The sequence below is a fragment of the Nesoenas mayeri genome (genome assembly GCF_963082525.1).
Source record: "Nesoenas mayeri genome assembly, chromosome: 1".
Classification (NCBI taxonomy): domain Eukaryota; kingdom Metazoa; phylum Chordata; class Aves; order Columbiformes; family Columbidae; genus Nesoenas; species Nesoenas mayeri.
The window spans coordinates 149,586,972-149,610,467 of NC_137541.1; the positions used below are offsets into that span (position 1 = coordinate 149,586,972).

A 23,496-nucleotide genomic window follows, 5' to 3' on the forward strand; every position below is an offset into this window, starting at 1 on the left:
AAACATGAGGCTATGTTTAGGCTTTCTAGCATTTGAGTTTGAAATTATTACCATATCTTCAATACTTATAATTTGCACCTGATCTCAGATGTTGAATTTTAACTCCTTATTCACAGCTGGATTTGGTTAATGTCACTCAAAAGAGCACCAAAGCAGAATGATAGGAGAGATTTGAAATATGCATTAAAATAGTGCGAGTCATTCTCCTGCACTTGTAACAATGGAAGCACATGAGTGGCAGGTTACGACTTTATCTTCATTCAAACTCAGTTTGCAGCTGACCTGATTTAGTTTCTTCTGCACAATGTCTGCTCTGCTTTCTCTAAAGAGCCTTTACAAGTTCCTTTTAAAATGCACATATTTCAGAACTATAGATTATTTAACATTGTAAACTGTGAATAAATGTATGCAAGTAACATGTATCACTGGCTGTATTAAATAACAGTTGCTTATTGACTTATTTCAAGTCTGAGTTGCGTGCTCACTGTAGTAAGACTCAAGCATTGTACCTATGAATGTAGTGGACACTTCTTGCATTACTCTATGTATATTTTTTTTACAATGGAAGGTTAAGATCTTAATGTAAGGGTATTTTAATAACTGCTACTAAGCTGTATTCTGTTGCTTAGATTGCCAGAAGTTACCTTTGTGGCAATAAACTGTATGTAAACAAATATATCAAAGTTTAATATGCACTTGCAGTAAATGTCTTAGAAGGATGTGGACTGGAAGCAGGATTATTTTGCAGAGAGAAATTTTTACATGTCATATATTTGCATTTGTAATGTACAGCATTGTAGCTGTGATTTGCTTTCAAAAAGCAATTTAAAACTGTAACTAGTACTGCTGCTTCTTTATATACTGTGGTACTCTTTTTGGAAGAGCACTGTTCTGACTTTGCTTTCTGGTTCATTCATTTGTTTTTTTTCTTTACAGTGCCATATTTTGTTAGGATGTTTCCCAGAAAATGTAACCCCAGCCCAGGGAGTTTACAAGCTTAGGCACAAATTTTACTCTTCTGTCAGCTTTTGCTGTCAGGGTAAGCCTAAGGAGGGCATAAAAAACAAAACAAAACAACAGAGTATCTATTAATTAAAAACCAAACAAGGGAGTGGTTTGGAGTTCAAAGGCATGTGTGTGCACTGTAGCTGCGTTTTTAACTACCTGTGCTGGCTTGGAAATGGGTTATGTGCCATCCGTCTGCCACTTACCCAGAAAGGAGACCCACCTGTGAAAGCAAAATGTGCTCCAGTTGAAACATGGGAAGACCAGAGCTTGTCAGGCTGTAGTGCAGATGTGGCCAGTAGGATTTGTGGTTCAGGATGGCCAAAGGGAACCCATGTTAGAAGTGGTAACATGGGAAGGTAGAGTTGCTTTTATCTTTTCATTTCCCCAAAGCATAATTGAGAGAATACATGCTTAAATTATTTTCCAAATTTAAATCTTCCCTTGGCTATTGCCCTCCATCCTTTTGCTTTGATAACAGCCAGTATATCCTGAAATGGTAGAGGAATGCTTAAAAACTCTCCTGAGTTTGTACTAAGTGGCTTTGAAGGCAGCTTACCCACCTAGGTTTCCTTTGACTTATGCCTTGGCTTCACCCAGTGCACCAATACTTCCTCAGCTACCTGATAGTTCCATTGGTACTGTGAAGATATCTCCCTTAAATAGCAGTAACCACCCACAAGCTGAGAAACCAAATGTATGGAGAAGTAAAAGTCTATTTGTTGTAGTAATTTCAGAATTACTAGTCTGAATAGATAAGTGTTTTGGTTGGAAATATATCTTTGGCCTTTTTGAATGGCCGTCACTTCAATAAAGTTCACCTTTACCCAACGGAGTGCCTTTCTTTTTCCCTGAATGCTTATTCTTACCTTAGAAAATGCTACTCAGGTTCAAGATAAAAAACAAGGGGGTATTTACTGTGGTACTGAAGAGAAGATTCTATGGATCTGATATAGTAGCTGCAGTCTTTGCTTTGGAATGCGATAACAGTGGTGGATACTTCTGGATGAATGAAAGAGGAAAATAAATTGATTGCTTATGCTTGTTTGGGGGGAAAAAAAATGAAGCTTTCAAAAAAAAGAGTAATTTAAATTACTTCAAATGTGTTATTGGATTGTCACCAACAATCTGACAATATCTGACATGAAGGAGAGGAGGAATGCAGAAGGTATTAACATGCTGATTGGAAGGATTGCACTTGGTATTTTTAAGTACTAGCCACCTTATAAATCAGCACTCAACTTTGAAGTGGATGTAACTACCTCTCCCCTAATTCCCTCTGATAATTTTTCTGTATCTACACAGTTGTTGTAGTGCAAAAACTTAGATGTTCTGTGGATGAAGAGGGGGTTGGTTGCTTTGTTTAAGTGAGAGCTTGGTGTGTTTCTCTTCTTGCCATCCATTTTTTGTTAAGCTATATATATTATACAAATATGTGGTCAGAGGGGACGTCAAAATAGGTTGACATAAATTGACATAAAACAGTCAAAAAAGAAAGCCTGATATTTAAAGTCAACTTCTAACAGATGTATATATGCTTAGGGGAATAATCTGACTACTTCCAACCTGAATTTGATCTAAAATTTATCATATAGTCCTGTAAGGATAAGAAGGTGCATCTTAGGTTCAAAGGCTTCCTTCCTGTCATGTGTTCCTCAGGCTCATCCTGAGGATCAAGGCTGGACAGAATAATGAAGACCAAGAATATAGTAAAATGAAGTAGAAAAATGCACATTGGCTACTGCTCCAACAAGTAAATCCACTTCAGTATTAGCGAATCATTTATTCTCTTTGTGGTCAGTTGAATGCCTGCAGGCTTCTTAAGAATCCAAGGTAAAGGTAATTGGTGTAAAAACCAATGTGCTGTTTTGGGCAAGGGCACAATCCCAGTCATCTTATAATGGCCTTTGAAAGTGCTTTAAGTTGACAGGCATTGGACAGCAGCTGTATATGAGTATAAGATTTAAGGTGTTGTTTGATTTTTTTATTGTTCCATCTGGAAGTTTAATTGGTTGAAAAATTGAAGCTTGTTCCAAAAACACTCAGACCATTTCTGGAGTGGAAGTATATAGTGGTTCTTGGATCTCTTGCCCTTTGCAGCATGCTGAACTTCTCAAAAATAAAAACCATGGAAACCATTGCAGAACCCCAGAAAAATGTTTTTACCTAAGTGCTGTTTTCCTGTCATTACTCCCCTTTGCAGAGTTAAGAAGTTGCTGATGCTCAGCATTACTTTTGCCAAGGGAGAAGACCAATTGTATCATTTTGGCTTTTTAGCATCCAAATATTTATACAGACAAGTTAATGTTCCTCTCACAAGCAGTCGCACCATTTGCTTCAAGCTGCAGCAATCTAGATGCAGCTGCCACCCTTTGCAGGGGGATAGAGTGAGTGGTCACAGTGCTCCATGGGCAGAGGGCCACAGCCTCTGGAAGATAGAGAAGCTGCTGGAAGCCATAAAAACTTAAACCAGCTCCCGTTGTTAGTATGGTGGCTCTCTGTCCCTGCTCCAACTGGCCTTTCTCTTGGAAACTGGTTAAACCAGTAGTTTGCAGAGTGGTGGGGGGTAGTGGATGGCTGATGCTTCTCTTGCAGGAGGAGGATTTTCAAAAAATGCAGAAAAGCTGCCCATAAGTTTTGCAACATTCTGTGGAGGGTGGAAATTGCAATGACAAAAAGCTTAAAACAGAAAAATGACAGACTTGAATTACTTCGAGTTGGAACTTGTCTGTTTGCACTCTGATCTCTCTGGTGATCAACGACAAGACCAGAGGCAATGTCAGGAAGATGTGCCAGGAGAGGTTTAGGTTGGACATTAGGAAAAGGTTCTTCCCCCAGAGGGTGGTGGAGCACTGGAACAGGCTCCCCAGGGAGGTGTCACGGCCCCAAGCCTGACAGTGTTCAAGAAGAGACTGGACAACACCCTCAGACACATGGTGTGAACTGTGGGGTTGTCATATGCAGGGACAGGAGTTGGACTTGATGATCATTGTGGGTCCCTTCCAACTCAGGACATTCTATGATTCTAGTTATCCCCAGGTACTTGACTGACTTTGTTGCTGTCTGATTCCTGAGCTACATTTCCTCTCCTCGGGGGACCTCTGATTACTGGCATTAGCAAAAACATCAAATAACCACACAAAATAAACAGGTAATTCTAACTGGTTGTATGAAGTTGTTGTCATTGCACGATGACTTTTTTTTTTAATAAGCAATAGTGATACCGCTGATCTTGCAATAGCTAGAGATGTTCATGCTAAAATATGGTCCACATGTGGTAGAGAAGAATGGGTTTGTCAGCAGGATTTTCCATCAGATTTGTTCCCTACCTTCTCCAGTTGAACAGTGATCACTTTGAAAAAATATTTCTGATGGGTGGGTTAGGAATTTGGGGCGGCTCAGGGAGTGGTTTATTTTTTATGATAGGTGGAGCATAATGAGAATGGTCTGTTAAACAGAAAGGATGACTGTGTATTAAATTAACCCTTTTATAGCTTTATCTAGTTACCCAGACTAAGGTTTTAGTTTTGAATTTCTTTTAAAACATCACAACAATTAACATTGTGGTGGACAAATTTCCCTATTCTGTTAAATGCAAGTGGCATACAATCTTAAATAAAAATGTGAGAATAATACCATGATTGCCAATAGTCATTAAGTTACTTTCTTAAGTACCTGTTTTGTGGTGCTGCCATAAGCTTTTTCTTTAGCTGTTACTGCGTTCATCCGATTACTGACCTTATCATGAAGCAGAAATTTATGCTGCTAAATATGGAATTTTAATGATCAGTTTTGCAGGGTTTTGACATCAGTCTATAAAAGTGATACCTGTTCTCACATAATCTTCTTTCATCTTCCAAGAAAAGGTGAAGCCAAATTACTAGGTATGTCTACAATGCATGAAGCAGAAATTTAATTTTGCTTTTATAAGGATGTCAGAATGATCACTAAAATAAGCCTATTAGTATTCTGAGTAAAATATATACTGTTTTTTAAAAATAGCTAAGTTTTTTATGAAGATAAAATAGTGGTCAAAACTTATTTCTACAACTAAGTCGTGAAGTTATTAATGCTGAACAAGAATATGAAACCTAAATAATTCCTTATTTGTGGATCCATTAACAGCTTTGCTAGGAATATTTAGCTGGACACCATATGTTCAAAAATTATTCATACTTCAATGGCCAAAGTTTGCTGTTGCTTTAACTTCATAGCTTTCGAGGTATGACATGAAGAACACTGACACAGTTTACAGTTGAAATCCATTGGTTATATTGAGGTAAACAACCACAGGGCTGCTGTGTTACTAGGCGCTTGGAATCAATAACAACATGAGGAAGAATGCAGCGTCTGCAGTTGCACGAAGTTCTGAGAGAATGCGAAAGCTAGAACAAATACTACTGGTGGAAATTACATATTCAAGTCTCTTCATATCACTGTGGCAAAATTGTAATGCACTTTGTGGCAAAGTAAGAAGAACTTGTTGTGAAGATGCTGACATTTGTGATCACAGAGAGACGCAGTCAAATTCTTTCACTAATCAGCCTTTTTCTTGTCCGTCCCCCCAATAACCATTCCTTCCTCTCTTCTTCCACAGGCCTATAACCATGGTCTTTTTTTGTGTCAACAAAGCTGATAATGTGTGTGGCTCTGAGTAGGTAAAGGTTCTTTGCTGTCACATCTGCCACTGCCAGCTGCAGTCCTATATGTTGGCATTTCAGTAGTTTCGGAAGACTTCAGATACTCTGGAAACAGAACATAAAAACCGTATGTCTACTTAAAACTGCTTTTTATTCCAGTCTAGCACAGAGAGATAGGATGGGGAAAAAAAAAATACATCAATTTTGTGATTAATATGCTGGTCTGGAGACACGGAGTCCAAAGTCCTTGCTTTGCCACAAGCTTCCTTTGTGAATTTAATTTCCATTTCTCTGTCTCTGTTTCCTCACTCGTCTGCTGGGGATAATGGCACTTCTCCTCCTGATGCCAAGTACATTAGCAGTAGAATGTTTAACTCCGCCATGGGTTTGTAAACAGAAATAAGTAGGCAGATTACCACATCTTTTAAAAACTGCATAGGAAGAAAATGCTCCTAGGCTTTCATTTTACTGGACTGGAAGGAAAGACCTTTATTTTCTTTGGAGTTTGCAGTGTGTGTTTGTGAATCCTATTAAATTATTTGCTTAAGTGTTCTGGACTGAATTTTACAAGTTAATTAGAATGCCAGCACGCTCAAATACTATGTAATGGAGAATTCATAACAATCAAGAATTGTTATTTCTGTTGTACAGCAAGACACAACAAAAATTTAAATAAGACCCCAATGCCAAGGCACAAACTTGCTGCAAAGCGCACAGAGCCTGGGGAGGTACTCTGAGAAACTGAATTCCTGGCTTTTCTTGGTACGGCGTTTCCGAAAGCTGCTCGTACTTAACATTTGGCAGACGTACATGTTTGGTGGAGGCTCTCCCACTCTCTCTGAATGCCTTTGCTACTTGGAGATTAGATTGCTAGCGGATGAGGCTCTAGGGATGTCATCTTTAAAAGCACTGGAAAACTGCGCGTGGTGCAATTCACTTGCCATTAAATCTATTAATGTGCTCTCTAAGGGAAGGACCGTAACGTCTGCGCTCGTTGGCAGGCCCTGATGGTTAATTATTTCCAGAGTTTACTGTTTCGGAGGTTGCTGCCCTGGCAGTCACACGTCTGCCCAGCCACCCCTCCCATTCCAGGCAGTGCTGGTCAGAGGTGCTGCTCTTTGGCTGGGCTCAGCAGCCAGGGGCAGCTGCCTCGTACAGCTCCCCAGGAGGACGGGCAATGGGAGACACCCCAAAAAGCCTTGCAGACAAACTGAGGTAATTAAAGACATTCATGAAGCTGCCCCCAAGTAATAGCAGACCACCCAAAGTTGGTTAGAAAGAAACCCAAAAGGGTACCATGACCTTCAACTGGCACAGAATGAGTACTTAGATGAAGTAAGGAAGCTCTGCTGACAGACTCATTAAAATATTTTTTTTGGGGGGGTTCAGTGTGTCTGTTTCATCTTTAACAGACACACAGGCAGACTGTTTGATGTTGTCATGTACCTCTGGAGGTCATCTTGTCCAGCCTCTCTGCTCAAGTAGGGCCACTTTTAGCCAGTTGTCCAGGACTATGTCCAGGCAGCTTTTGAATATCTCCAAGGATGGAGTCTCCACAGCCTCCCTGGGGAACCTGTTCCAGTGCTTGGTCACCCCCACAGTGAAAAAGTGTTTCCTAATGTTCAGAGGGAACCTCCTGTGTTTCAGTTTGTGCCCTTTGCCTCTGGTCCTGTAACTAGAGAATGCTGTGAGGAGCCTGGCTTCCTCCTCCTTGCACCCTCCCTTTTCAGGTATTTAGATCCCCCTGAGCCTTTTCTTCTCCAGGCTGAGCAGTCCCAGCTCTCTCAGCCTGTCCTCATAGCAGAGATGCTCCAGTCCCTTAGTCCTCTTAGTGGCCACTCATTGGACTCTTTCCAGTTTGGCCACAGGTCCTGTACTGGGGACCCCAGAACTGGACTCAGCCCTTCAGGTGTGACCTCATCAGTGCTGAGTAGAGGGGAAGGATTATCTGCCCCTCTTCTGACATATCATCCTTTCCCTTTTCCAGCCAATATTTTATCTCCCTCTTTGTACAGAAGTGTATCCCCTGTGACAATTTGCTATGTTTGGATTCCTAAACTTGGCAAGCAAGACCAAACTGTGCCAAGGAGCAAACAAACGAACCAAAAGCCAATGGTCTGATGTCTGTGTTTTTACAGTTGTAGTTCTGTCCAGAACCATACTTGCAAAAATATCTGTCAAATATACTTTGTGAATTATATTCCTGAGAGTTTATATTCTTTTCCTAGCCCTGACGCATACTGAAGTAGATGTACTCCATGACCATGTAGTTTGAACTGCTCTCTGATATGTATTCACTTGTACCTGCCTACACTGGTTTTCACTGCCTTAATGTATTCCCTGAATGTATTGTCTTCTTGGAGCCATACAGAGACCTCCTTAATCCCGAAAGTCAAATATTTGCATTTTTCATTTCACCACGGCACTTCCTTCTGATATTAAGAATGGCCATGGGTGCTGATACAGATTTCTTAATAATCCTGCGCTTTTTATAATGCTCCTTCCATTCATTCATAAGTCTCTAAAACTTGTGTGGTTTGGAACGAGATTGCTTCTCTCCAAGTAAAGCAGGGCCTCTGCCTTCAGGTTTGGCAGCGGTGGTGTTGAAAGTTACTTTTTGGTATTTACTTTCTGAAAAAGGTTGCTGAACCTGAGCGAGGTGCTGGCCTTTCCCCCCGCAATTCTTTATTAATACCGTTACATTTCTAAATATGTTGATTAAAATTGGAATCCCACTCCAGCAAATACTCACCTGGACATGTTTGGCACCTCAGGGTGAGGCGATGGCTCTCTTGCTAGAAACAATACCATATTATGCAACCACATGTGAGGAATAGTAAAAATGCTTGCAATTGTTTTGACAGCAATTTTCTGTTCTGGAAAGACACCAAAAAAAAAAATAAAAATAAAAAAGAACAAAAAAACCCCAGCAACAACAAAAAAAGAAAACCCAGCAAGAGACGCCTCCAGAATCTATTTGTGACCGCTCCCCCAGCCAGGTGCGTTTCCTGACAAACGGTGCGAATACCCTGACTCCGTGGACTTGGCGCTGGTTTAACATCCCCGGCCCGTCGCGGGGTCACTGGGACGGGCGGTGGGGCCCGGCCCGTCAACACCTGCCGGGGACTTTTCTTCCTTAACGGGGCGCGGGTGATGATGAGGAGGGGGCCGAGCGGCGCCCCTACACAGCCGGGACAGCCGGCCGAGCGCTGCCGGCGGGCCGGGGGTGGTGCTGCCCGGGGCGGAGCCTGCGGCGGGCGGTGGCGCGGGCGGAGCGCGCCCCCTGGCGGCGGCGGCGCGCAGGTGCGGCCGCCCCAGCGCCATTACCGCCGCCCGGCGTGGCTCCTCCCGGCGGCGGGAGCGGCGGGCGCTCGGCGGGAGCGGTGCGGCGGAGCGGCGGAGCGGCGCGGCCGCCGGCGGGATGCTGGGGGTGGCGGGGATGACCTGCAACAGGTAGGAAGAAGCGCGGGGGCCGCCCGCCCCGTCCCGCCTCCCGCGGCGGGCGGCTGCTGAGGGCGGCGCTTTGTCTCGGCGCGGCCGGGTCGCTGTCACCGGTTGCTTCCCGTTTGCTTGAACCCCCCCCCCCTCCCGGTGCCACGGGAAAGGCGCTTCCCCCTGCTCCGCCCGACGCCGGTTGGGAGGCGGGCGGCGACGGGACCGCGCCGTGCGGGGCGGAGGGCAGCGAGAGCGGCGTTCCCGAGCTCCGGCGGGGGCGAGAGGGTCTGAGTTGGTCTCTCGGGTGGGTACTGGCATAGGGGACGGGGTCCCGCCGAAGGGCTGGGGGTTGCAGCCGTGCAGGTGTGCCGCCTTCTCGCCCCGTGAAGTTTCCGCGTCACGGGGGAACTTTCCCCGTCCCTCCGGCAGCATCGGGCACGGGAGAGATCCCTTCTCCCTTTGTGCCCTCACTTAGTGGGGTGGTCTGTGCGTCCTGGCTGCAGCAAACTGGAAATAATACACAAACTCAAGTATAACACATGTTGAATGGAGCGTATGCACGGTTTAATGCTCTGTGCATTGAAACACATCCTTTCTTGAGGGGGTTTATTGTTTTAAAAGTGTGGCGCTAAATAACCTCGGGTCTTTACGTGGTGAGGTTTGTGTAGTTTTATGCATATCCCACAATTACTGAGTAGTTGTGTGCTAGGGAGAGAAGTTAATGGGGATGGGTTACAGAAAGCAGAGGCTGTTCTACTTATGGCCTGGTGTTTCAAAGCCTCATCCATTGTAGCTGTTTCTCGGGAAGAAACATCCCGAATTAAAACATTTGGCAAGTGTCGCTCTAATGCGTTGAAACCTGGGGTTCAGGGAAGGGGAAAGAGTGATTTTGTAGCTGCAGGTTCAGGATTGCTGCTGGCGCACAGACTTTAGCCTGGCTAAAGACTGCCTTATCTTTCCCTGCCCGATTTCTACCGTGAATTCCTCCAGCTCTGCACCACACCTTTGGAGAAAAGCTGTGGCAGCAGCAAAGTCAAGCCCGGTTGGAGCTACCGGTGGCACCCTGGGCTGGCGTGCAGCAAGGTGGGCTGCTGGGCTAGCTCCGCTCCTGGGGCCAGTGCCCACGGACAAGGGAGGGGACGGTGTAGGATCTCACCAGCCTTGACCAGCTTTAGCTCTAGCTGCTGAGAAAAAGAAAGGTAACATGATTCAGATGTTCATGTGTATTAAAGTAACTGTTTTATTTTAGTTGTCTCAAAAGCCACTTGCTTTCTTGGTGGGTGATGGGTGCTTCCAGGCCAGGCTCCCTTCCTGCATTCCCTAAAGTGGCTGAGTTCTCAGTATTTGTGCTGTGAGCATCAGTCTCTTGTGACTGCGAGGATCTGCGCGTTGTTCAGCCCTGCACAGGTGCTTCAGCTCCAGTGTGGAGTCTGCCTCTCCGGGTAAATAGAGCAATTGCATATTTGGCATCTGTTCTGCTGAAGTCGTCAGGGAGCGGGCCAGCTGCCCTGCTGGTACACGCTTCCCAGGATATGAACTGGGCTACACCCCTGGCAGGGTGAGAAATTTTGGGACAAAGTCAGGCTAGAGCTGACGCTTGCACAAACTTGCTGAGACAAAGTAGCAGAGCACTCTCGTGGGAGCCCACCTCTCTCAAAGCTGTCTGGGGGGAGCTTCTTCAGTGCAAAATGCAGGCGGTGCATCCCACAGCAGGCAAGGGGGTGGCCAGCATCCAGGGAAGCGGCAGCGGCAGAGCATCCATCCCCGGGTACGGGCAGCAGCTCCAGCATCCTCCCCAGGCAGCGGGGACAAGCCGGGCCGCCTCCTGGCCAAGCAAATCCTCCCAGAGCTGAGAGATTCGACGTGGCCTCCCATCACTGCTGACAGGCTTTGAATATGAAATGCTCACCCAGCAAGGGCTGGACGTGAGACCCCTTGCCTAAACTGGCTGGTCCCCCCTGTAGCTCTCCTCTCCCCATTCTTTGGGTGAATTGGCATATCGAGGACAAGGCGCCGCAGTTAAGGAGGTGAAGGTGAGGTGCTGATTCTTGCACAAGTGTGGCTGTGGGGAGCAGAGGGAGCTGCCGGCCGGTGCAGGGAGCACTGGTCACCTGGCAGGGCAGCACGATGGGGAGAGGCTGTGGGGTCAGTGCCTTTGGGGTAGCTGGTGGCAGGACTTCTAGGCAAAGGGGTTTTCTTTAGATGATTCCAGCCCACTAAGGACAAAATAAAACAAAAGGGCAAGGTTTGTGTAAGATACATTTCCATTTGGTAAAACACAAGGGTAGGAGATTAAAAACTGGTGCATTTTTTCTTGTTTTGATTCATCGAAGAAAAAAATACTAAAAATGCAAATGTTTAATTCAAAACCACTTTCAACAAAAATAAGGTCATTTCAAAAGCTTTCCCAGGCTGAAACTCCTAAGGGATTTTGGATCTTGAGTTTTTGCTGTGATTTAGAGAGTTAAAGTAATCTGAGTTTGGGAGAAGAAAACAGAAAAAGAATGACTTGAAGTCTCTCCAGATTTAGTACATGAAAGAGGAGCAGACATCTGGTCAGCAGGTACGCACGAAGGGCTCGTTATTGTTCTTTGAAAAACTCTTCTTTTCAACTTTTTTTTTTCCTCTTCACTTCATGGAGTCTTTTTGAACTCCATTTGCTGCCACAGCTTTTGTTTTGCAATGAAAGGAACCTGTAGGCTGGCACAGTAACCTGAACGCCTGTTAGTTGGGGCATGGCCATCGCACTTGGCATCGGGCTGGGAAATCAGATTCTGTCCCAGAGAAGAAGGTTTTGGGCAGGGAGAGTTGTGTGGTTCTCCCTGTAGCTGGGGTGATGCTGAGTAGCAGTTTGGGTTTCAACATTTAAGAGTTGGGTTTTTTTTAGGGGGTGCAGAGGGGATTGCAGGCTGGGTTTTGTGGGTGGCTTTTCCAGCTGCTTGTCCTGAGCTCATACTGATGTATTATAGCTCGAATAACTCTTTTTATGCAGTTCAGAGAAAAACATGAGCTTGCAGTTCAGAACCAGTATTATCTTGAGCTTTTGTAGTTTCCTAGCTCAAACTAAGTTTTTCTTTGTAGCAATAAATACAGGCCAGCATACAGTAAAATATCAAACAAAGCAAGCTGTTCTTTATTCAAAGCATAACTACATTTGAAAAACTAGCATAAACTCACAGTATTTACAGCTCTTGGTCCACTGTAGACTGTGAAGCTCAAAACTGGGCACTTGGTGTTACTGGCTTTGATAGGGAACTCCATAAATAAGAAGTTAACTGAGATTTAACTGTAGCATCACTTTTGTAACTCACACGTCTTTTTCTTAGAACTGGCTCCATGCTATTACTGCAGGGGAACCATCAATAGCCTGAAATATACAGAGGATGTTTTGCATAGTTAACAAATTCTTTTTCAAGTTGCAATAAAATATTTATTACTGAAGCACTTAAGGCAGGCTTTTCAGCTTCTGCAATTGTGGCTTTGTACTAAGTGTGTTAGGTTAGACATCCTGATTCATCTGTGTTTTGTTCTCCTCCAAAGTCTGATGTAAAGGTTTTTCACGCCGTAGCATAATGCAATCTCTTATTACTTTTCAATACAGGGAGGCTTTAACTCTTAGCTGTGCTAAAAGCAGCTTGATAGTTGGCAGGGAAATTACTTGCGTCAGGTCTTTCCATGATGGCAGGTGAAAAATCAAATCGACGGTCAAATTCTGATGGCTAAAGCCTTCCCTTGTATGAGCTACCCACAGCATGAATTGAGCAGGCATGTACGTGGTCTCCTGTCCTTGTCGTTTTAGGGATGTGTTACAGTGCACGTCACCCTGGCAGCTTGTGCAGGAATGCTGGTGTTGGGACAAAAAGGGCAAAGGGATGGGGGAAGGTCCTGATTCAATCTGACAATTAGAGAAAACACAGCAGAGGACTGTGCCCTGGGGTTAATACTTTTCTTCAAATTAGGACACTCCTTTGCAATTACTTCGGTATTTCCCTTCCTGCAGTGTCAAAGTCTTTATGAAAGTGCTTACTTGTGTTTTTCAAGCAGATAGAAGGGGGAAAAAAAAGTGCTCAAGATACTGTAATTTCCTTGGCTGGATTTGCGTACCCTAACAACCCTTTATGCAAAACAGTTTGAATTTATCTCGGTGCCTGGAGATTGTCAATGAGGTCCAAGAGGCAGAAGCTGATGGTGTGCCCAGTGACAAACTAATCATAGGCCAAGTGGACCTCTTGTCTGCAGTCTGAATCCACATTCCTGTGCAAAAATGACATAGTTTGGAGTATCCTTGGATGCATGAAAAATAGCGTAACAAGAAGGCCGGCAACCAGGATGAGGTTTTATGATCTGTATTTTTCATACTAATTGCTTTTCCTTATATTTTAAATAAGATGTCCTTGAATTCCAGCTCTGATCATGCTTTTTTTCCCATTCCTTTTTAACTAATTAAAAAAAAAAACCACCAGCGACTTCTACAGAATTTGATAAGAAGGTGAGTCCTAAGTCAATGTATTTAGGGCTATTTCATTCACTGCTTGCATTAAATAGTTTGAAGAACTGGGAACACAGTAGTGGATGGGCTTTTAATTGAGTAAAACCTAAATTGGTGGGAACAGTAGAATTAAAACCATGGGATTTTTTGCTTACATCTGATGGGGAGTTGGTGTGGGAAACTAAGACAATGTATTGGTTTTATGTATGTTTCCTGAGTGGCCTGAGCAGCCTGGGTAAGCTGCTGTGCTCAGAATTATAAGGGTTTTCTGTATTAATATATTGTTTTAGTGTAGTTGGGTGCACTGGGAAAGACCGCAGCAAAGCATTGCAGTAACGCCAGCAAATATTTGGGAGGCAGCAACATGGCAGAGTGGCTCCCATCCAGACCCCACGCTGACGTGCAACAGCTGTGGGATTGATGTGGGGAGAGGAAAGCAACGCAGAGGAATAGTTTCAGATCTGCCCTGGGAGGGGGAAAGGAGCCCTTGGTGCTTTGCAAGGACTCTCGGGGGAATCTTGGCCATCCCTGCTGAGTCTGGGTGCTGCCTGAGAGGGGCAAGGGACCGGCTGTCAGCCCTTCGCCTTCTGGAGCCGCAGCATCTACACCTCCGATTTGGGAATGAAAAACACAGCTTGGCAGGCAGGACGGCAGAGGCTGCCAGCCGGTGCTGCTGGGGGAAGGCAGCGCCTGCGGATTCAGGGCTGAATCAGCACAGCAGCCTCTGCTCGCAAAACCCTTTGTTTTGGGTGAATTCTCTGTCGTGAGGAAAACGTTTACAAGTAGGCGCATAATTTGGTCTGTAGCTTTGCAGATAAACACCGTGCGCTTCTGAACTGCGCTGGTAGCAGGCCAGACTTGCGTTTTGTGGCAGAGAGGCCAACATTTGTTTTGGATTAAGTCATTTATTTTTTGCCAGGGTCTGCTGGTCAGTGTACCGAGATTCACTTGGCAGTGATCATCTCCCAGATCCAGCTCTGGCCAGTGTCATGAAGTGGGGCAGACCATTCCTGAGCCATGCCAGGGCAGCTGCTCTTCCCCTAGGCGGTGATTACAGAGACATTTTAATTAAGCATGCAGTCGTGCTGCAGCTGACTATGGTGACTCGCAAGCTCCTGTCCCCCAGCATCTATTGTGCTGGCACCAGGGAACTGACCCAGCTGAAAACCCATGGCGAAAGATATTGGTAGATATATAGATTTAAAGCCGAGTTAGTCTCAATCTGGATCGATTCCTTGATCTTGTGAGTGGTGGTGATGTTGGGGAAGGGGAAGTGACATGGGAAAGGTGGAAATACCCATTTCAGCAGAAGCATGGAGTTGTGCCTGCGTTCTTAGCTGTGGCCTCAGAGAACAGTGTTAATGGTGGGGTCCCATGAGGAGGTGCTGGACATCTAAAGGAGTGGGCAGTGTTTGATGGTCTGGATTGGGGCTGGTGCTTGCTGTGGTGTCAGGAAGGGGCACGTCTGTGCTGTGTTGCACTGAAAGAGGCATCGCCTGTCTGCAGGTTGTGCGTGGAAGATGGATTTCAAAGCACAGTTGCGTGCGTTCTTTATGCAGCTTGTCATCTGCTCCTGCAGCCTTGCCTGAATGGAAACCTCCCTAGCAGTGTTTTTTTCATGGCTGTCACAGAACCAGTTTGCAGAAATTCACCTCAGAGCATTTGGAGGAAGGAGACCCCGTGTCCCATCCCTGTGACACATAGGTTAGTCAGAAAGGGCATGGAGAGCAGCAACACATCGATGCTTGTTTAAATCTATCTAACATTCATTGGCACGACAGGACTCCATGATCTGAAGGTGCCCAGGGGCTTTCTTCACCCACTGCTTTCAGGCCCCAGAGGAACTGGATGCTGTCTGTACCCACTTGTACTGTTGAGGGGGAAAAAATGGAGCAAGAGCTGTGCCCATGAGGTCTCGCAAGCTGAATCCCACCATATAGAGACACAGCTGTGTGACGCCCGTGGCACAGATGCCTGCTGGCGTGTTTTTCTCAAGTGCTGTGCTGGGGGATGAGGTTCCCTTGTTTTGTACTGTAGGACAAGGTTTCCCTCCAGCTGCTGTGGGAAAAGGGGCTTGATGGGAGCTGTGAATGAGCTTCACCGGGACTCAAGGAAGGGCAGGAACATCTCAAGTGCGACATTGTGGTAGTACTTTTAAATATCTCAGAAAATAAAAGGGTTTTTTTTCCTCTCATAAATATATGAAGTTGTAAGAGAGAGGCAATATTCTGATAATATGAGAAAGGAATGGAAGTGGGTCATTTTAAAGCTGCTGAGAAAAAGCTGACTTCCGAAATCTTTGTTCCTTCATTCACTTTTTTTTTCTTTTTGTTAGCCAGCCTCAGGAAATGAGAACATTCTTTTGGCTTTCTGTGCCTGAGTCACATCTTTTATATATATCTCTGTCTATATATAAAAATATGTTAAAACATCTGGAGATGTTTGTTTCAGAGAGGTACTTGTTTTGTATTAGGGTTTCTGAGCTTTAAGTGTTTGTACACAGTTGGATGTTTCCAGAGTTTCCCATACTTCTCCAGTTACAAGGATATGTGTATTGCTGACAGAAAGGCCTAGGGGAATATGCTGATAACCTAAAGAATATACAAACAAGTAGAAGTAAAACCTTTAAAGAAAGTAAGAATTTGCTTTTTCTTTCAAAAATTAAACTATCAAAGTGGTTGTTTAATGTGAGTTGCATCCAAATATGTAACTGTTTAATGTTTGACAAGTATATATTAAACAAAAAAAAAAGTGTGAGGAGGAAAATCAGAAAATCCCAGTAGATCTTTTCTTGTTCTTTAAAAGAAAAAAGGAAAAGGAAGTAATTAAAAGCTCGTTACACCCATTTCAGGCAGCTGACACTCTCTGGGCTCTGGCAGTGCTCGGAATGCACATTGGGGTCTCGTTGCCTCCCTCTGTCCTCCCACCGGGGTCACACGGGGATCGTGAGACTTCATTTTAAAAGGGGAAAAAAACCCCCTCTCTTTAGTTTAACCGAAGGCCAAATATTTAACTTTGGTGGCGGAGGTGGTGGGATTTAGGAGAACAAATTGAATTTCTACTCTTGGTTGTTTAATGTAGCTACACCAAAAATAATGGGAGACTGGGGACGGTGAGTGCTGGCGGTGTCCCGCTGGGACATGAGGGGAATGTCCCCCCAAGGGGATCCATCCACTGTGGCCATGCAGCCTCCAGGTGTTCATGGCAGCTTCTCCTGCAGCTTCCACTGAAATGCCCTGGAGTCTATGGCTCGGATAAGAAACCTCTCACTGATCAAATATTTTGATTGCACCCTGGCCTTCCTGTTAGTTTCTTTGATCTCTCTCATCAGTGGATTACAGTGGACTTGAAAAAGTCGAGCTTGTTGAAATAGTTGTATAAATACGGTCCTCGGGGTAGGTGTTGTTTAGAAAGGTACTTATCTCCCGGTAAAAAAATCTAACTCTTTTTGGCCCTTCAACATGCTCGTTTGCCATCGTGCGTCAAAGAAGTGTGACTTCTATAATTACATCAAAGAATAGCAGCTTATTGTTAATTGTTTGAAATAATCTAAAGACCGTTGGGCTTATTCTTTTGGCTAATTTCCTGCTCATTCAAACACTGAAGAATGTTTCAGGTTCACATTTTTAAAAGAAACCCATACAGCCAAGAAAGTCTCTCGGGGAAACGGATGGGCTCATAGCCCTGGGACAAATCCCACTCTATTGAAATCTCCAGCAGTTACAATTTCTCTCTTTTTTTCAAAGAGAAAAGGCTCTCCTTCTCCCCATGTCCCCTGTGAAATGGCATCGCTCAGTCCCGCTGGATGCCACGCTGGGAGCTGGGTGTCTTCAAGTGGTGGCACAAAGCCGCTAGTTACCAGGCTGGGTTTAGCTTTGGAGCATGGCCGGGGTGGCAGGGGATGAGTTGTACCACAGCTTTGCACTCAAATGAAGCAAGGGAGGAGGGATAAAACATTGCTGGTGCCTATGTACAAGTGTAAGCCCAGAGGTACAAGTGTAAGCCCAGAGGTCAGAGTATCCAATCTTTGTTGCAGACTTGAAGCTGCATTTTCTTTTTCACAGAATCACAGAATGGTTGGGGTTGGAAGTGACCTCTGGAGATCATCTAGCCCAAACCACCTGCTGAAGCAGGTTCACCTACAGCAGGTTGCACAGGAATGTGTCCAGGTGGGTTTTGAATGTCTCCAGAGAAGGAGACTCCACAGCGTCTCTGGGCAGCCTGCTCCAGTGCTCTGGCACCCTCAAAGTAAAAAAGTTTCTCCTCATATTCAGATGGAACATGTCTGTGCCCACTGCCCCTCTTCCTAACGTTGCCACCACTGAAAAGGGTCTGGTCCCATCCTTTTGACACCCACCCCTGAGATATTTATAAGCATTGACAAGGTCCTCTCTCAGCCTTCTCTTCTCCAGGCTGAACAGACCCAGCTCTCTCAACCTTTCCTCATAAGAAAGATGCTCTAGGCCCCTAATCATCTTTGTAGCTCTCTGCTGGAATACATTTCATTGCATGCAGGATGGGAACAATGGCTCAGGCCTCTCCAGGACCCTGTGGAGAGGGTCTGAGGGTTTTCAGTGGTGGGGGGTGTTTGAAGTGCCCAGGTCAGTTCAGATCCCAGCACTGTTCTCAAGGATGCTCCTTGGTGTAGGCTCATATCTGAGGTAAACCCACACAGCAGATGCTGCTCTTTGGACCCATCCGTTCCCCAGTGTGCATTACACCTCCTGCTGGTCCAGGGCTTCATTTGGAAAATTACAGAGAAAATTAAGTGCTATTTTAAGTGTCATGTATTAGAGATACTGCTTCATTTTGACGCAAGTGAAGCTCTTTGTGCTTGTGATTGCTTAGCGAGAAATAATTTGGACTTCTTGTGTCGAATTCCATCTGAGTCACAAAAGTGAAAATCAATATTTTTATCATTAGCATGCAGAAATGGGCAAACAGTACAGTTAAGAGGATCATTGACATCAGTCTTGGGAAAATTACTAGAACATGATGAAATGGCAGAGGATCTAAGAGCAGTAATATTGTGTTATTGCTCAGGTTTCATGAGAAAGCTTTCTGCTCACCTTGTGCTGTTTATTCATTTATAAATAGCTTTGTGAACCCGTATTTAAGTGAAACATTAAAGGATTTTAATGCTGTCACATGACATTGATATCTTTTCAGAGCAGTTTCAGCATGGACAGATTCCCAAGGTAGGCAGAATTACAAAATGAGCATTTTGTGTCATTTGAGGTAAAATTGGTTTAGTCATTTTTACCTGATGGATTTTGATAATGTGTGGCTGAGTAGCTGTGTAGTGGTTCAACTGGCATATTGTTTTTTCTTTTAAGTCCAAAACCGCACAGTTTAAAATGTGCAGCGGTGTTACTTCCATGCATGCATCAAAATAAGCCCTGGAGGCTGCAGAGGGAAGTGATGGGGAAGATGCTGGGTTGTGAGTCACTGTGTGCCCAGCAGAGCCAGCACGGCCATTGCAGCCATCACTTGCATGAGTTGGGTGGTGGCAGCGTGGCGCTAAGCTCTTCTGGTGGGAAAAGGGCTCCATCCTGCCAGAGGAGGAATCATGCCACTGAAAGCTGTCTCCAGGTGTCCCACTCATGTAGGCATGAAGGACATTGATGGTACTAATGTTAAGCAGAGGATTTTTCTTTCCCTTGTTGAGTAATGCTCCTTGTTTGGTTTGCATTACAGATATGTACCAGCTCTCCCTGCTACAGTGAGGGGAGACTATAATGAAAAACTGCTGAGTCTAGATTTTCCAACACATCATGAATCCCTTTTCATGAAAGTATGTGAAGAATGAGCAGGGCCTTAGTTCCAGATCAAAAGTTTTTTCATCCAGCTTAGAAAAACTAAGTTATCCACTGTGTGTTCATGGCTTAAATAATACTATCTTGTAGCTGGTCTTGGGGATGCAAGAGAGAGGCAGGGTCTACCTGAAATAGTTAGAAGAAAGATCTTAGTTCATCACAATAAAAATATATTGTTCTGCATTCTACGGAACTATCTGAAGTTCATTTAAAGTTAGTGTTGATCTGAAGTTCAATAAGCCAAAAAAAAAAAGTGTGCCACCAATTACTAATATTTCAGATTGAAGTACTGAATGTTTTGTTAATGCTTGAATGGAAATATTGCAAGGACGTTAGCAGAATTGCATTTACTGAAAACTTTGTTTCACTTGCTTTTATCCTTATGATATTAGTAGAACTCAGGAAAGACAAGCAGCTCATATTTGTCTCAAATATTCTTTTCTTAAAGTGAACGTTAAAAATGTACAGAAAGGACATACTTGTTCTTTGGAAATTCATAAACAGCAAAATGTATCTAAGTAAAAATAATTGGATAAGTTTATTTAGTCTGAAGACAATATAGTCCAAATCACACAGAGCACTTGAGTTAAATTCCCGAGTTCACTCAGGTCAAGTTACGAGTTTAAATTTTTCTCGGAGCCAAGATCTCAAGTGCATGGAGCTGGCACCCACATGTCTCCAGTAACAGCGCCTGGGTTCGCCCTCCTTGTCTGTGGCTCACGCAAGGCTTAAGCTGCATCTATGCTGCTGTATTCTCTTTATAGGCTTTCTTAAGTGATAAAATCATAGAATCATTTAAGTTGGGAAAGACCTTTAAGATCACTGAGTCCAATCGTTACCTAGCACTGCCAAATCCCACTAAACCATGTCCCTAAGAACCTCATCTACATGTCTTTTAAACACCTCCAGGGATCGTGACTCAACCACTTCCCTGGGCAGCCTGTTCCAGTGCTCGAAATACCTGTGTTACAGCACATGAAGGTGAAAGAGTGGCAAGAGATAATGTAGATTCTTTTTTTTATTTGCTATAGTGATTCTGCCATAAATCATTCCTTAACTTTGTTCATTGTGTACAAGCAGGGGTTGCAATAGGATGTTGTCTCCAAAATATTAGTAGCAATTGCCTGGTGAGGTATATAAACAAACACAGGATGCTTCTACTGAAGTCTTCGCTCTGAAGCCAGAAATGCACCAACAAGAATTGCTGACATTTTAAAACCGCAGTAGGTGATGGTACGGGGTCAAAAGCAATTTGGCAAGGAGCGCTTCGGTTCTGTCTGTTGCCTTCACAAAATGTCATTGCTGGCATTTTTCTCCTTGGATGCTGGGAAGCTGCAGCTGCCCCTTGGCAGGATGATGCTGCCCCTACTAGAGGAGAGGCCGATGGGGTGGCCGGGCACAGCTGGGGGAGGTGTGTGAAAGGGCTGCTTGGTGAGCAACAGAAGTGACAGCTGTGGTCTCCAGACCTTCCCTCCAGGCTTATCCTAATGGGCTTTATGCAATGAAATGCAAAGTTTGCTTCATGTAAATAAGGAAGGAGTTGAGAGAAGCAGTGGCAGTCTCTGGGGACATCCGAACATAAGGCAGTGGTCAGCAGCCAGTGCGGTGACATGGGTGTAGGTCCCTCCTGGCAACCTCGCCAGGTGGGGATGTCACCTCTCTTTTATTCTCTCAACGCCAGAAGAATTCTCTTTCTCATGTACCTTATCATCTTTTATTACCTTATTGTGGCATGCTAGGATATTTATTTTTCTAATAGCTCAGGCATATCCTGTTGCTTTGCTTCTGTAAATATGCATTTTCTGTGCTAACAAATGTGTGCTTTTACAGAGGACATGTTCAATGCTTCGTCAGTCCAAGCTGCAGCAGTGTCTCTCTCTTCCTCTTCAGCATGCAGGCATGAAGCCAGGTTGTGTGGATATAGATGAGACACTTGGGGACATAGCTTAGTGGTGGACTTCGCAGTGTTATGTCAATGGTTGAACTCGATGATCCTGAAGGTCTTTTCCAGCCTACGTGATTCTATGATTATGTGAAACGATTGCACTAGTCCCTTATATACAGGGATGGGAAGAGAGGAAACTGCAGCTGAACTCAGGACCTACTTGCTTATTCATTAGTTCTGAAGAGCCAAACTGAGGTCATTTCTGGCTGCCTGGCCAACGTGCTACTGCTTGCTGCTCTTGAGCTCTCTCTGCAAAGTCGCTGCCTGCATCACCCCTCTGGCTGTATCTTTTGGGAAGGTGAGACCAGCAGCCTAGGAAGGAGATTAAAGAGCCCCACGTTTTTTTCAGGGAATACAGAAATGACTTCTACAGGGGAAGAAATATGTGTACCTCTCAGAATTGGAGAAGTATGATTCAGAGTTTTCCTGCATTTCCATGTCAAGAGGGAAAGATGGACCACCAGCTGTGTTTAGCATTTTTTTAAATAGAGCAGCTTTTGCAGAGGTATTTTAAAATGGGGAGGTTACTTCTTTTTTGTTTGCTGCTTGATAATGATATGAAAACACCTGAGGAACAGGTTTTAAGAACATTTCCCTCATCACCTTTTTATTTCTTACTCTAAAAAAATGTCAGTTTTGTCTTCCCTGACTCCTACATCTGGAAGATTTGAGCCATGCTTGTTGGTAACAGATATCAGTTTGTCCTGGTACAAAACCATCTGTGAACAAGCCCTAAGGTTTTACTGTGACATCCCACTTGCTGTTGTCATGCTAATAGCTTTTCAGTCAGATGTTAGTTTTGTAGCTTAGACAGGAACTGATTTTTTAACTGAGATAATAAACTCCCCAAAAAGAAAAACAAAAGTTGTTTTGATTTAAAAAATGGTTGTCCCAGTCTATATTTTTGCCAGCTTCTACAATAAAGGTTCAAAAGATTACCTGTCAAAAATGAAGGTGATTTTAGCATATTTGGAATCAAATTCCTTTGAAATCTGCAGGGATTGTATCATTAACTTCAATAAAAATAGATTAGTAGAGCTTTGTGATAATTCCTCAAGACCGCATCCATATAAACAGAGAATTCTGCACCAGTTTAAAGTAATATTCTGCATGTCTTTAGGAACACAGAAATACCTCAAGCCGTGTTTGATCACTCACTGTTTAACATTTCTGATAATGCACAAATGCTAGAGGTTAGCTTGATTAGCGTGATTAACTGATTTGGTGCTCATGGATTACAGCAAATCTTTCCCAATTCCCCTCGAAGCCGATTGAAATTCTGTTGTTCTGTCTAATGGGGTTTGGTGTAGACTCAAGGGTCTATAAGTGGAACATCGATGGCCAAATAGGACAAAATACCTGCTAATATTTGGGAAATAATTCTGTAATTTTTGAAAGCTTGCTTCTATGTCTTGAGTATCGAGATGAAGCTATTGATTTTTTGAGTTAGTTTTGTCCAGATGGTACAGTTAAGCTTGGGAAGATATTTTCCTAATCTGTCGTTTCTCATATTTAAAGAAGAGCAGCTGCTTGTTAGATAAATATGTGTGGTATGCCTGCTCATTGCATCCCTGTGCCCACAGATAAATGCTTTCAACTGAAGATGGCATAGGTTGGATTTTACACCTGGTAAAGTATATTTTGTAAAATTTATGTCTTGCTTATAACCAGTAACTAAGGTTGTTTCAGCTTTTTTTTTTCGTACAAAAGGTCCACATTGAAGTAAAAAGTGATTGTCGTGCTATATGACTCTATGGTTTTATTTACAGCATTTTTCAACAGATCTTGGCAACGCCCTTTCACTGCTGTAACTGAGTTTGCATAGTTTGGCAAACCGTCATGCAAATGTAAATATGAGAAAGAAAATGAAAGTCCAGACCCGCAGGCTATGAAAAGCGAGTCAGCGCAGGTCTGCTTGCTCAGAAGATCGACACCCAAATGACAGTTCAGTTTCAGTCTTACGCAGCAGAGTATTAAAAGTTGTGTATTGACCCAGTATCATGCTACCTGATTTAACTTAAACTACATTTTAGCCCAGTAGCCACTTGGGTGATGACCTGCATGACATTCTTTTGGCTTTGATGCAAAAGAAATGGTTACGAACGGGTAAACAAGTAGAAGGTGCCTTTTCACGGGAGCCTTTATGGATCTTGACCAGAAGAAAGA

General features: G+C 44.0%; 1 protein-coding gene across 1 annotated transcript in view; it reads left to right on the plus strand.

Moving 5' to 3' along the window:
• Positions 1–9,086: 9,086 nt before the first annotated feature.
• LIMS1 (LIM zinc finger domain containing 1) overlaps positions 9,087–23,496 on the plus strand; it is a gene marked incomplete at both ends in the record, with an annotated part of 79,917 nt that continues 65,507 nt past the window's right edge. Inside the window, one exon of the mRNA XM_080363823.1 lies at positions 9,087–9,098. The remainder of the gene's footprint in view (positions 9,099–23,496) is intronic.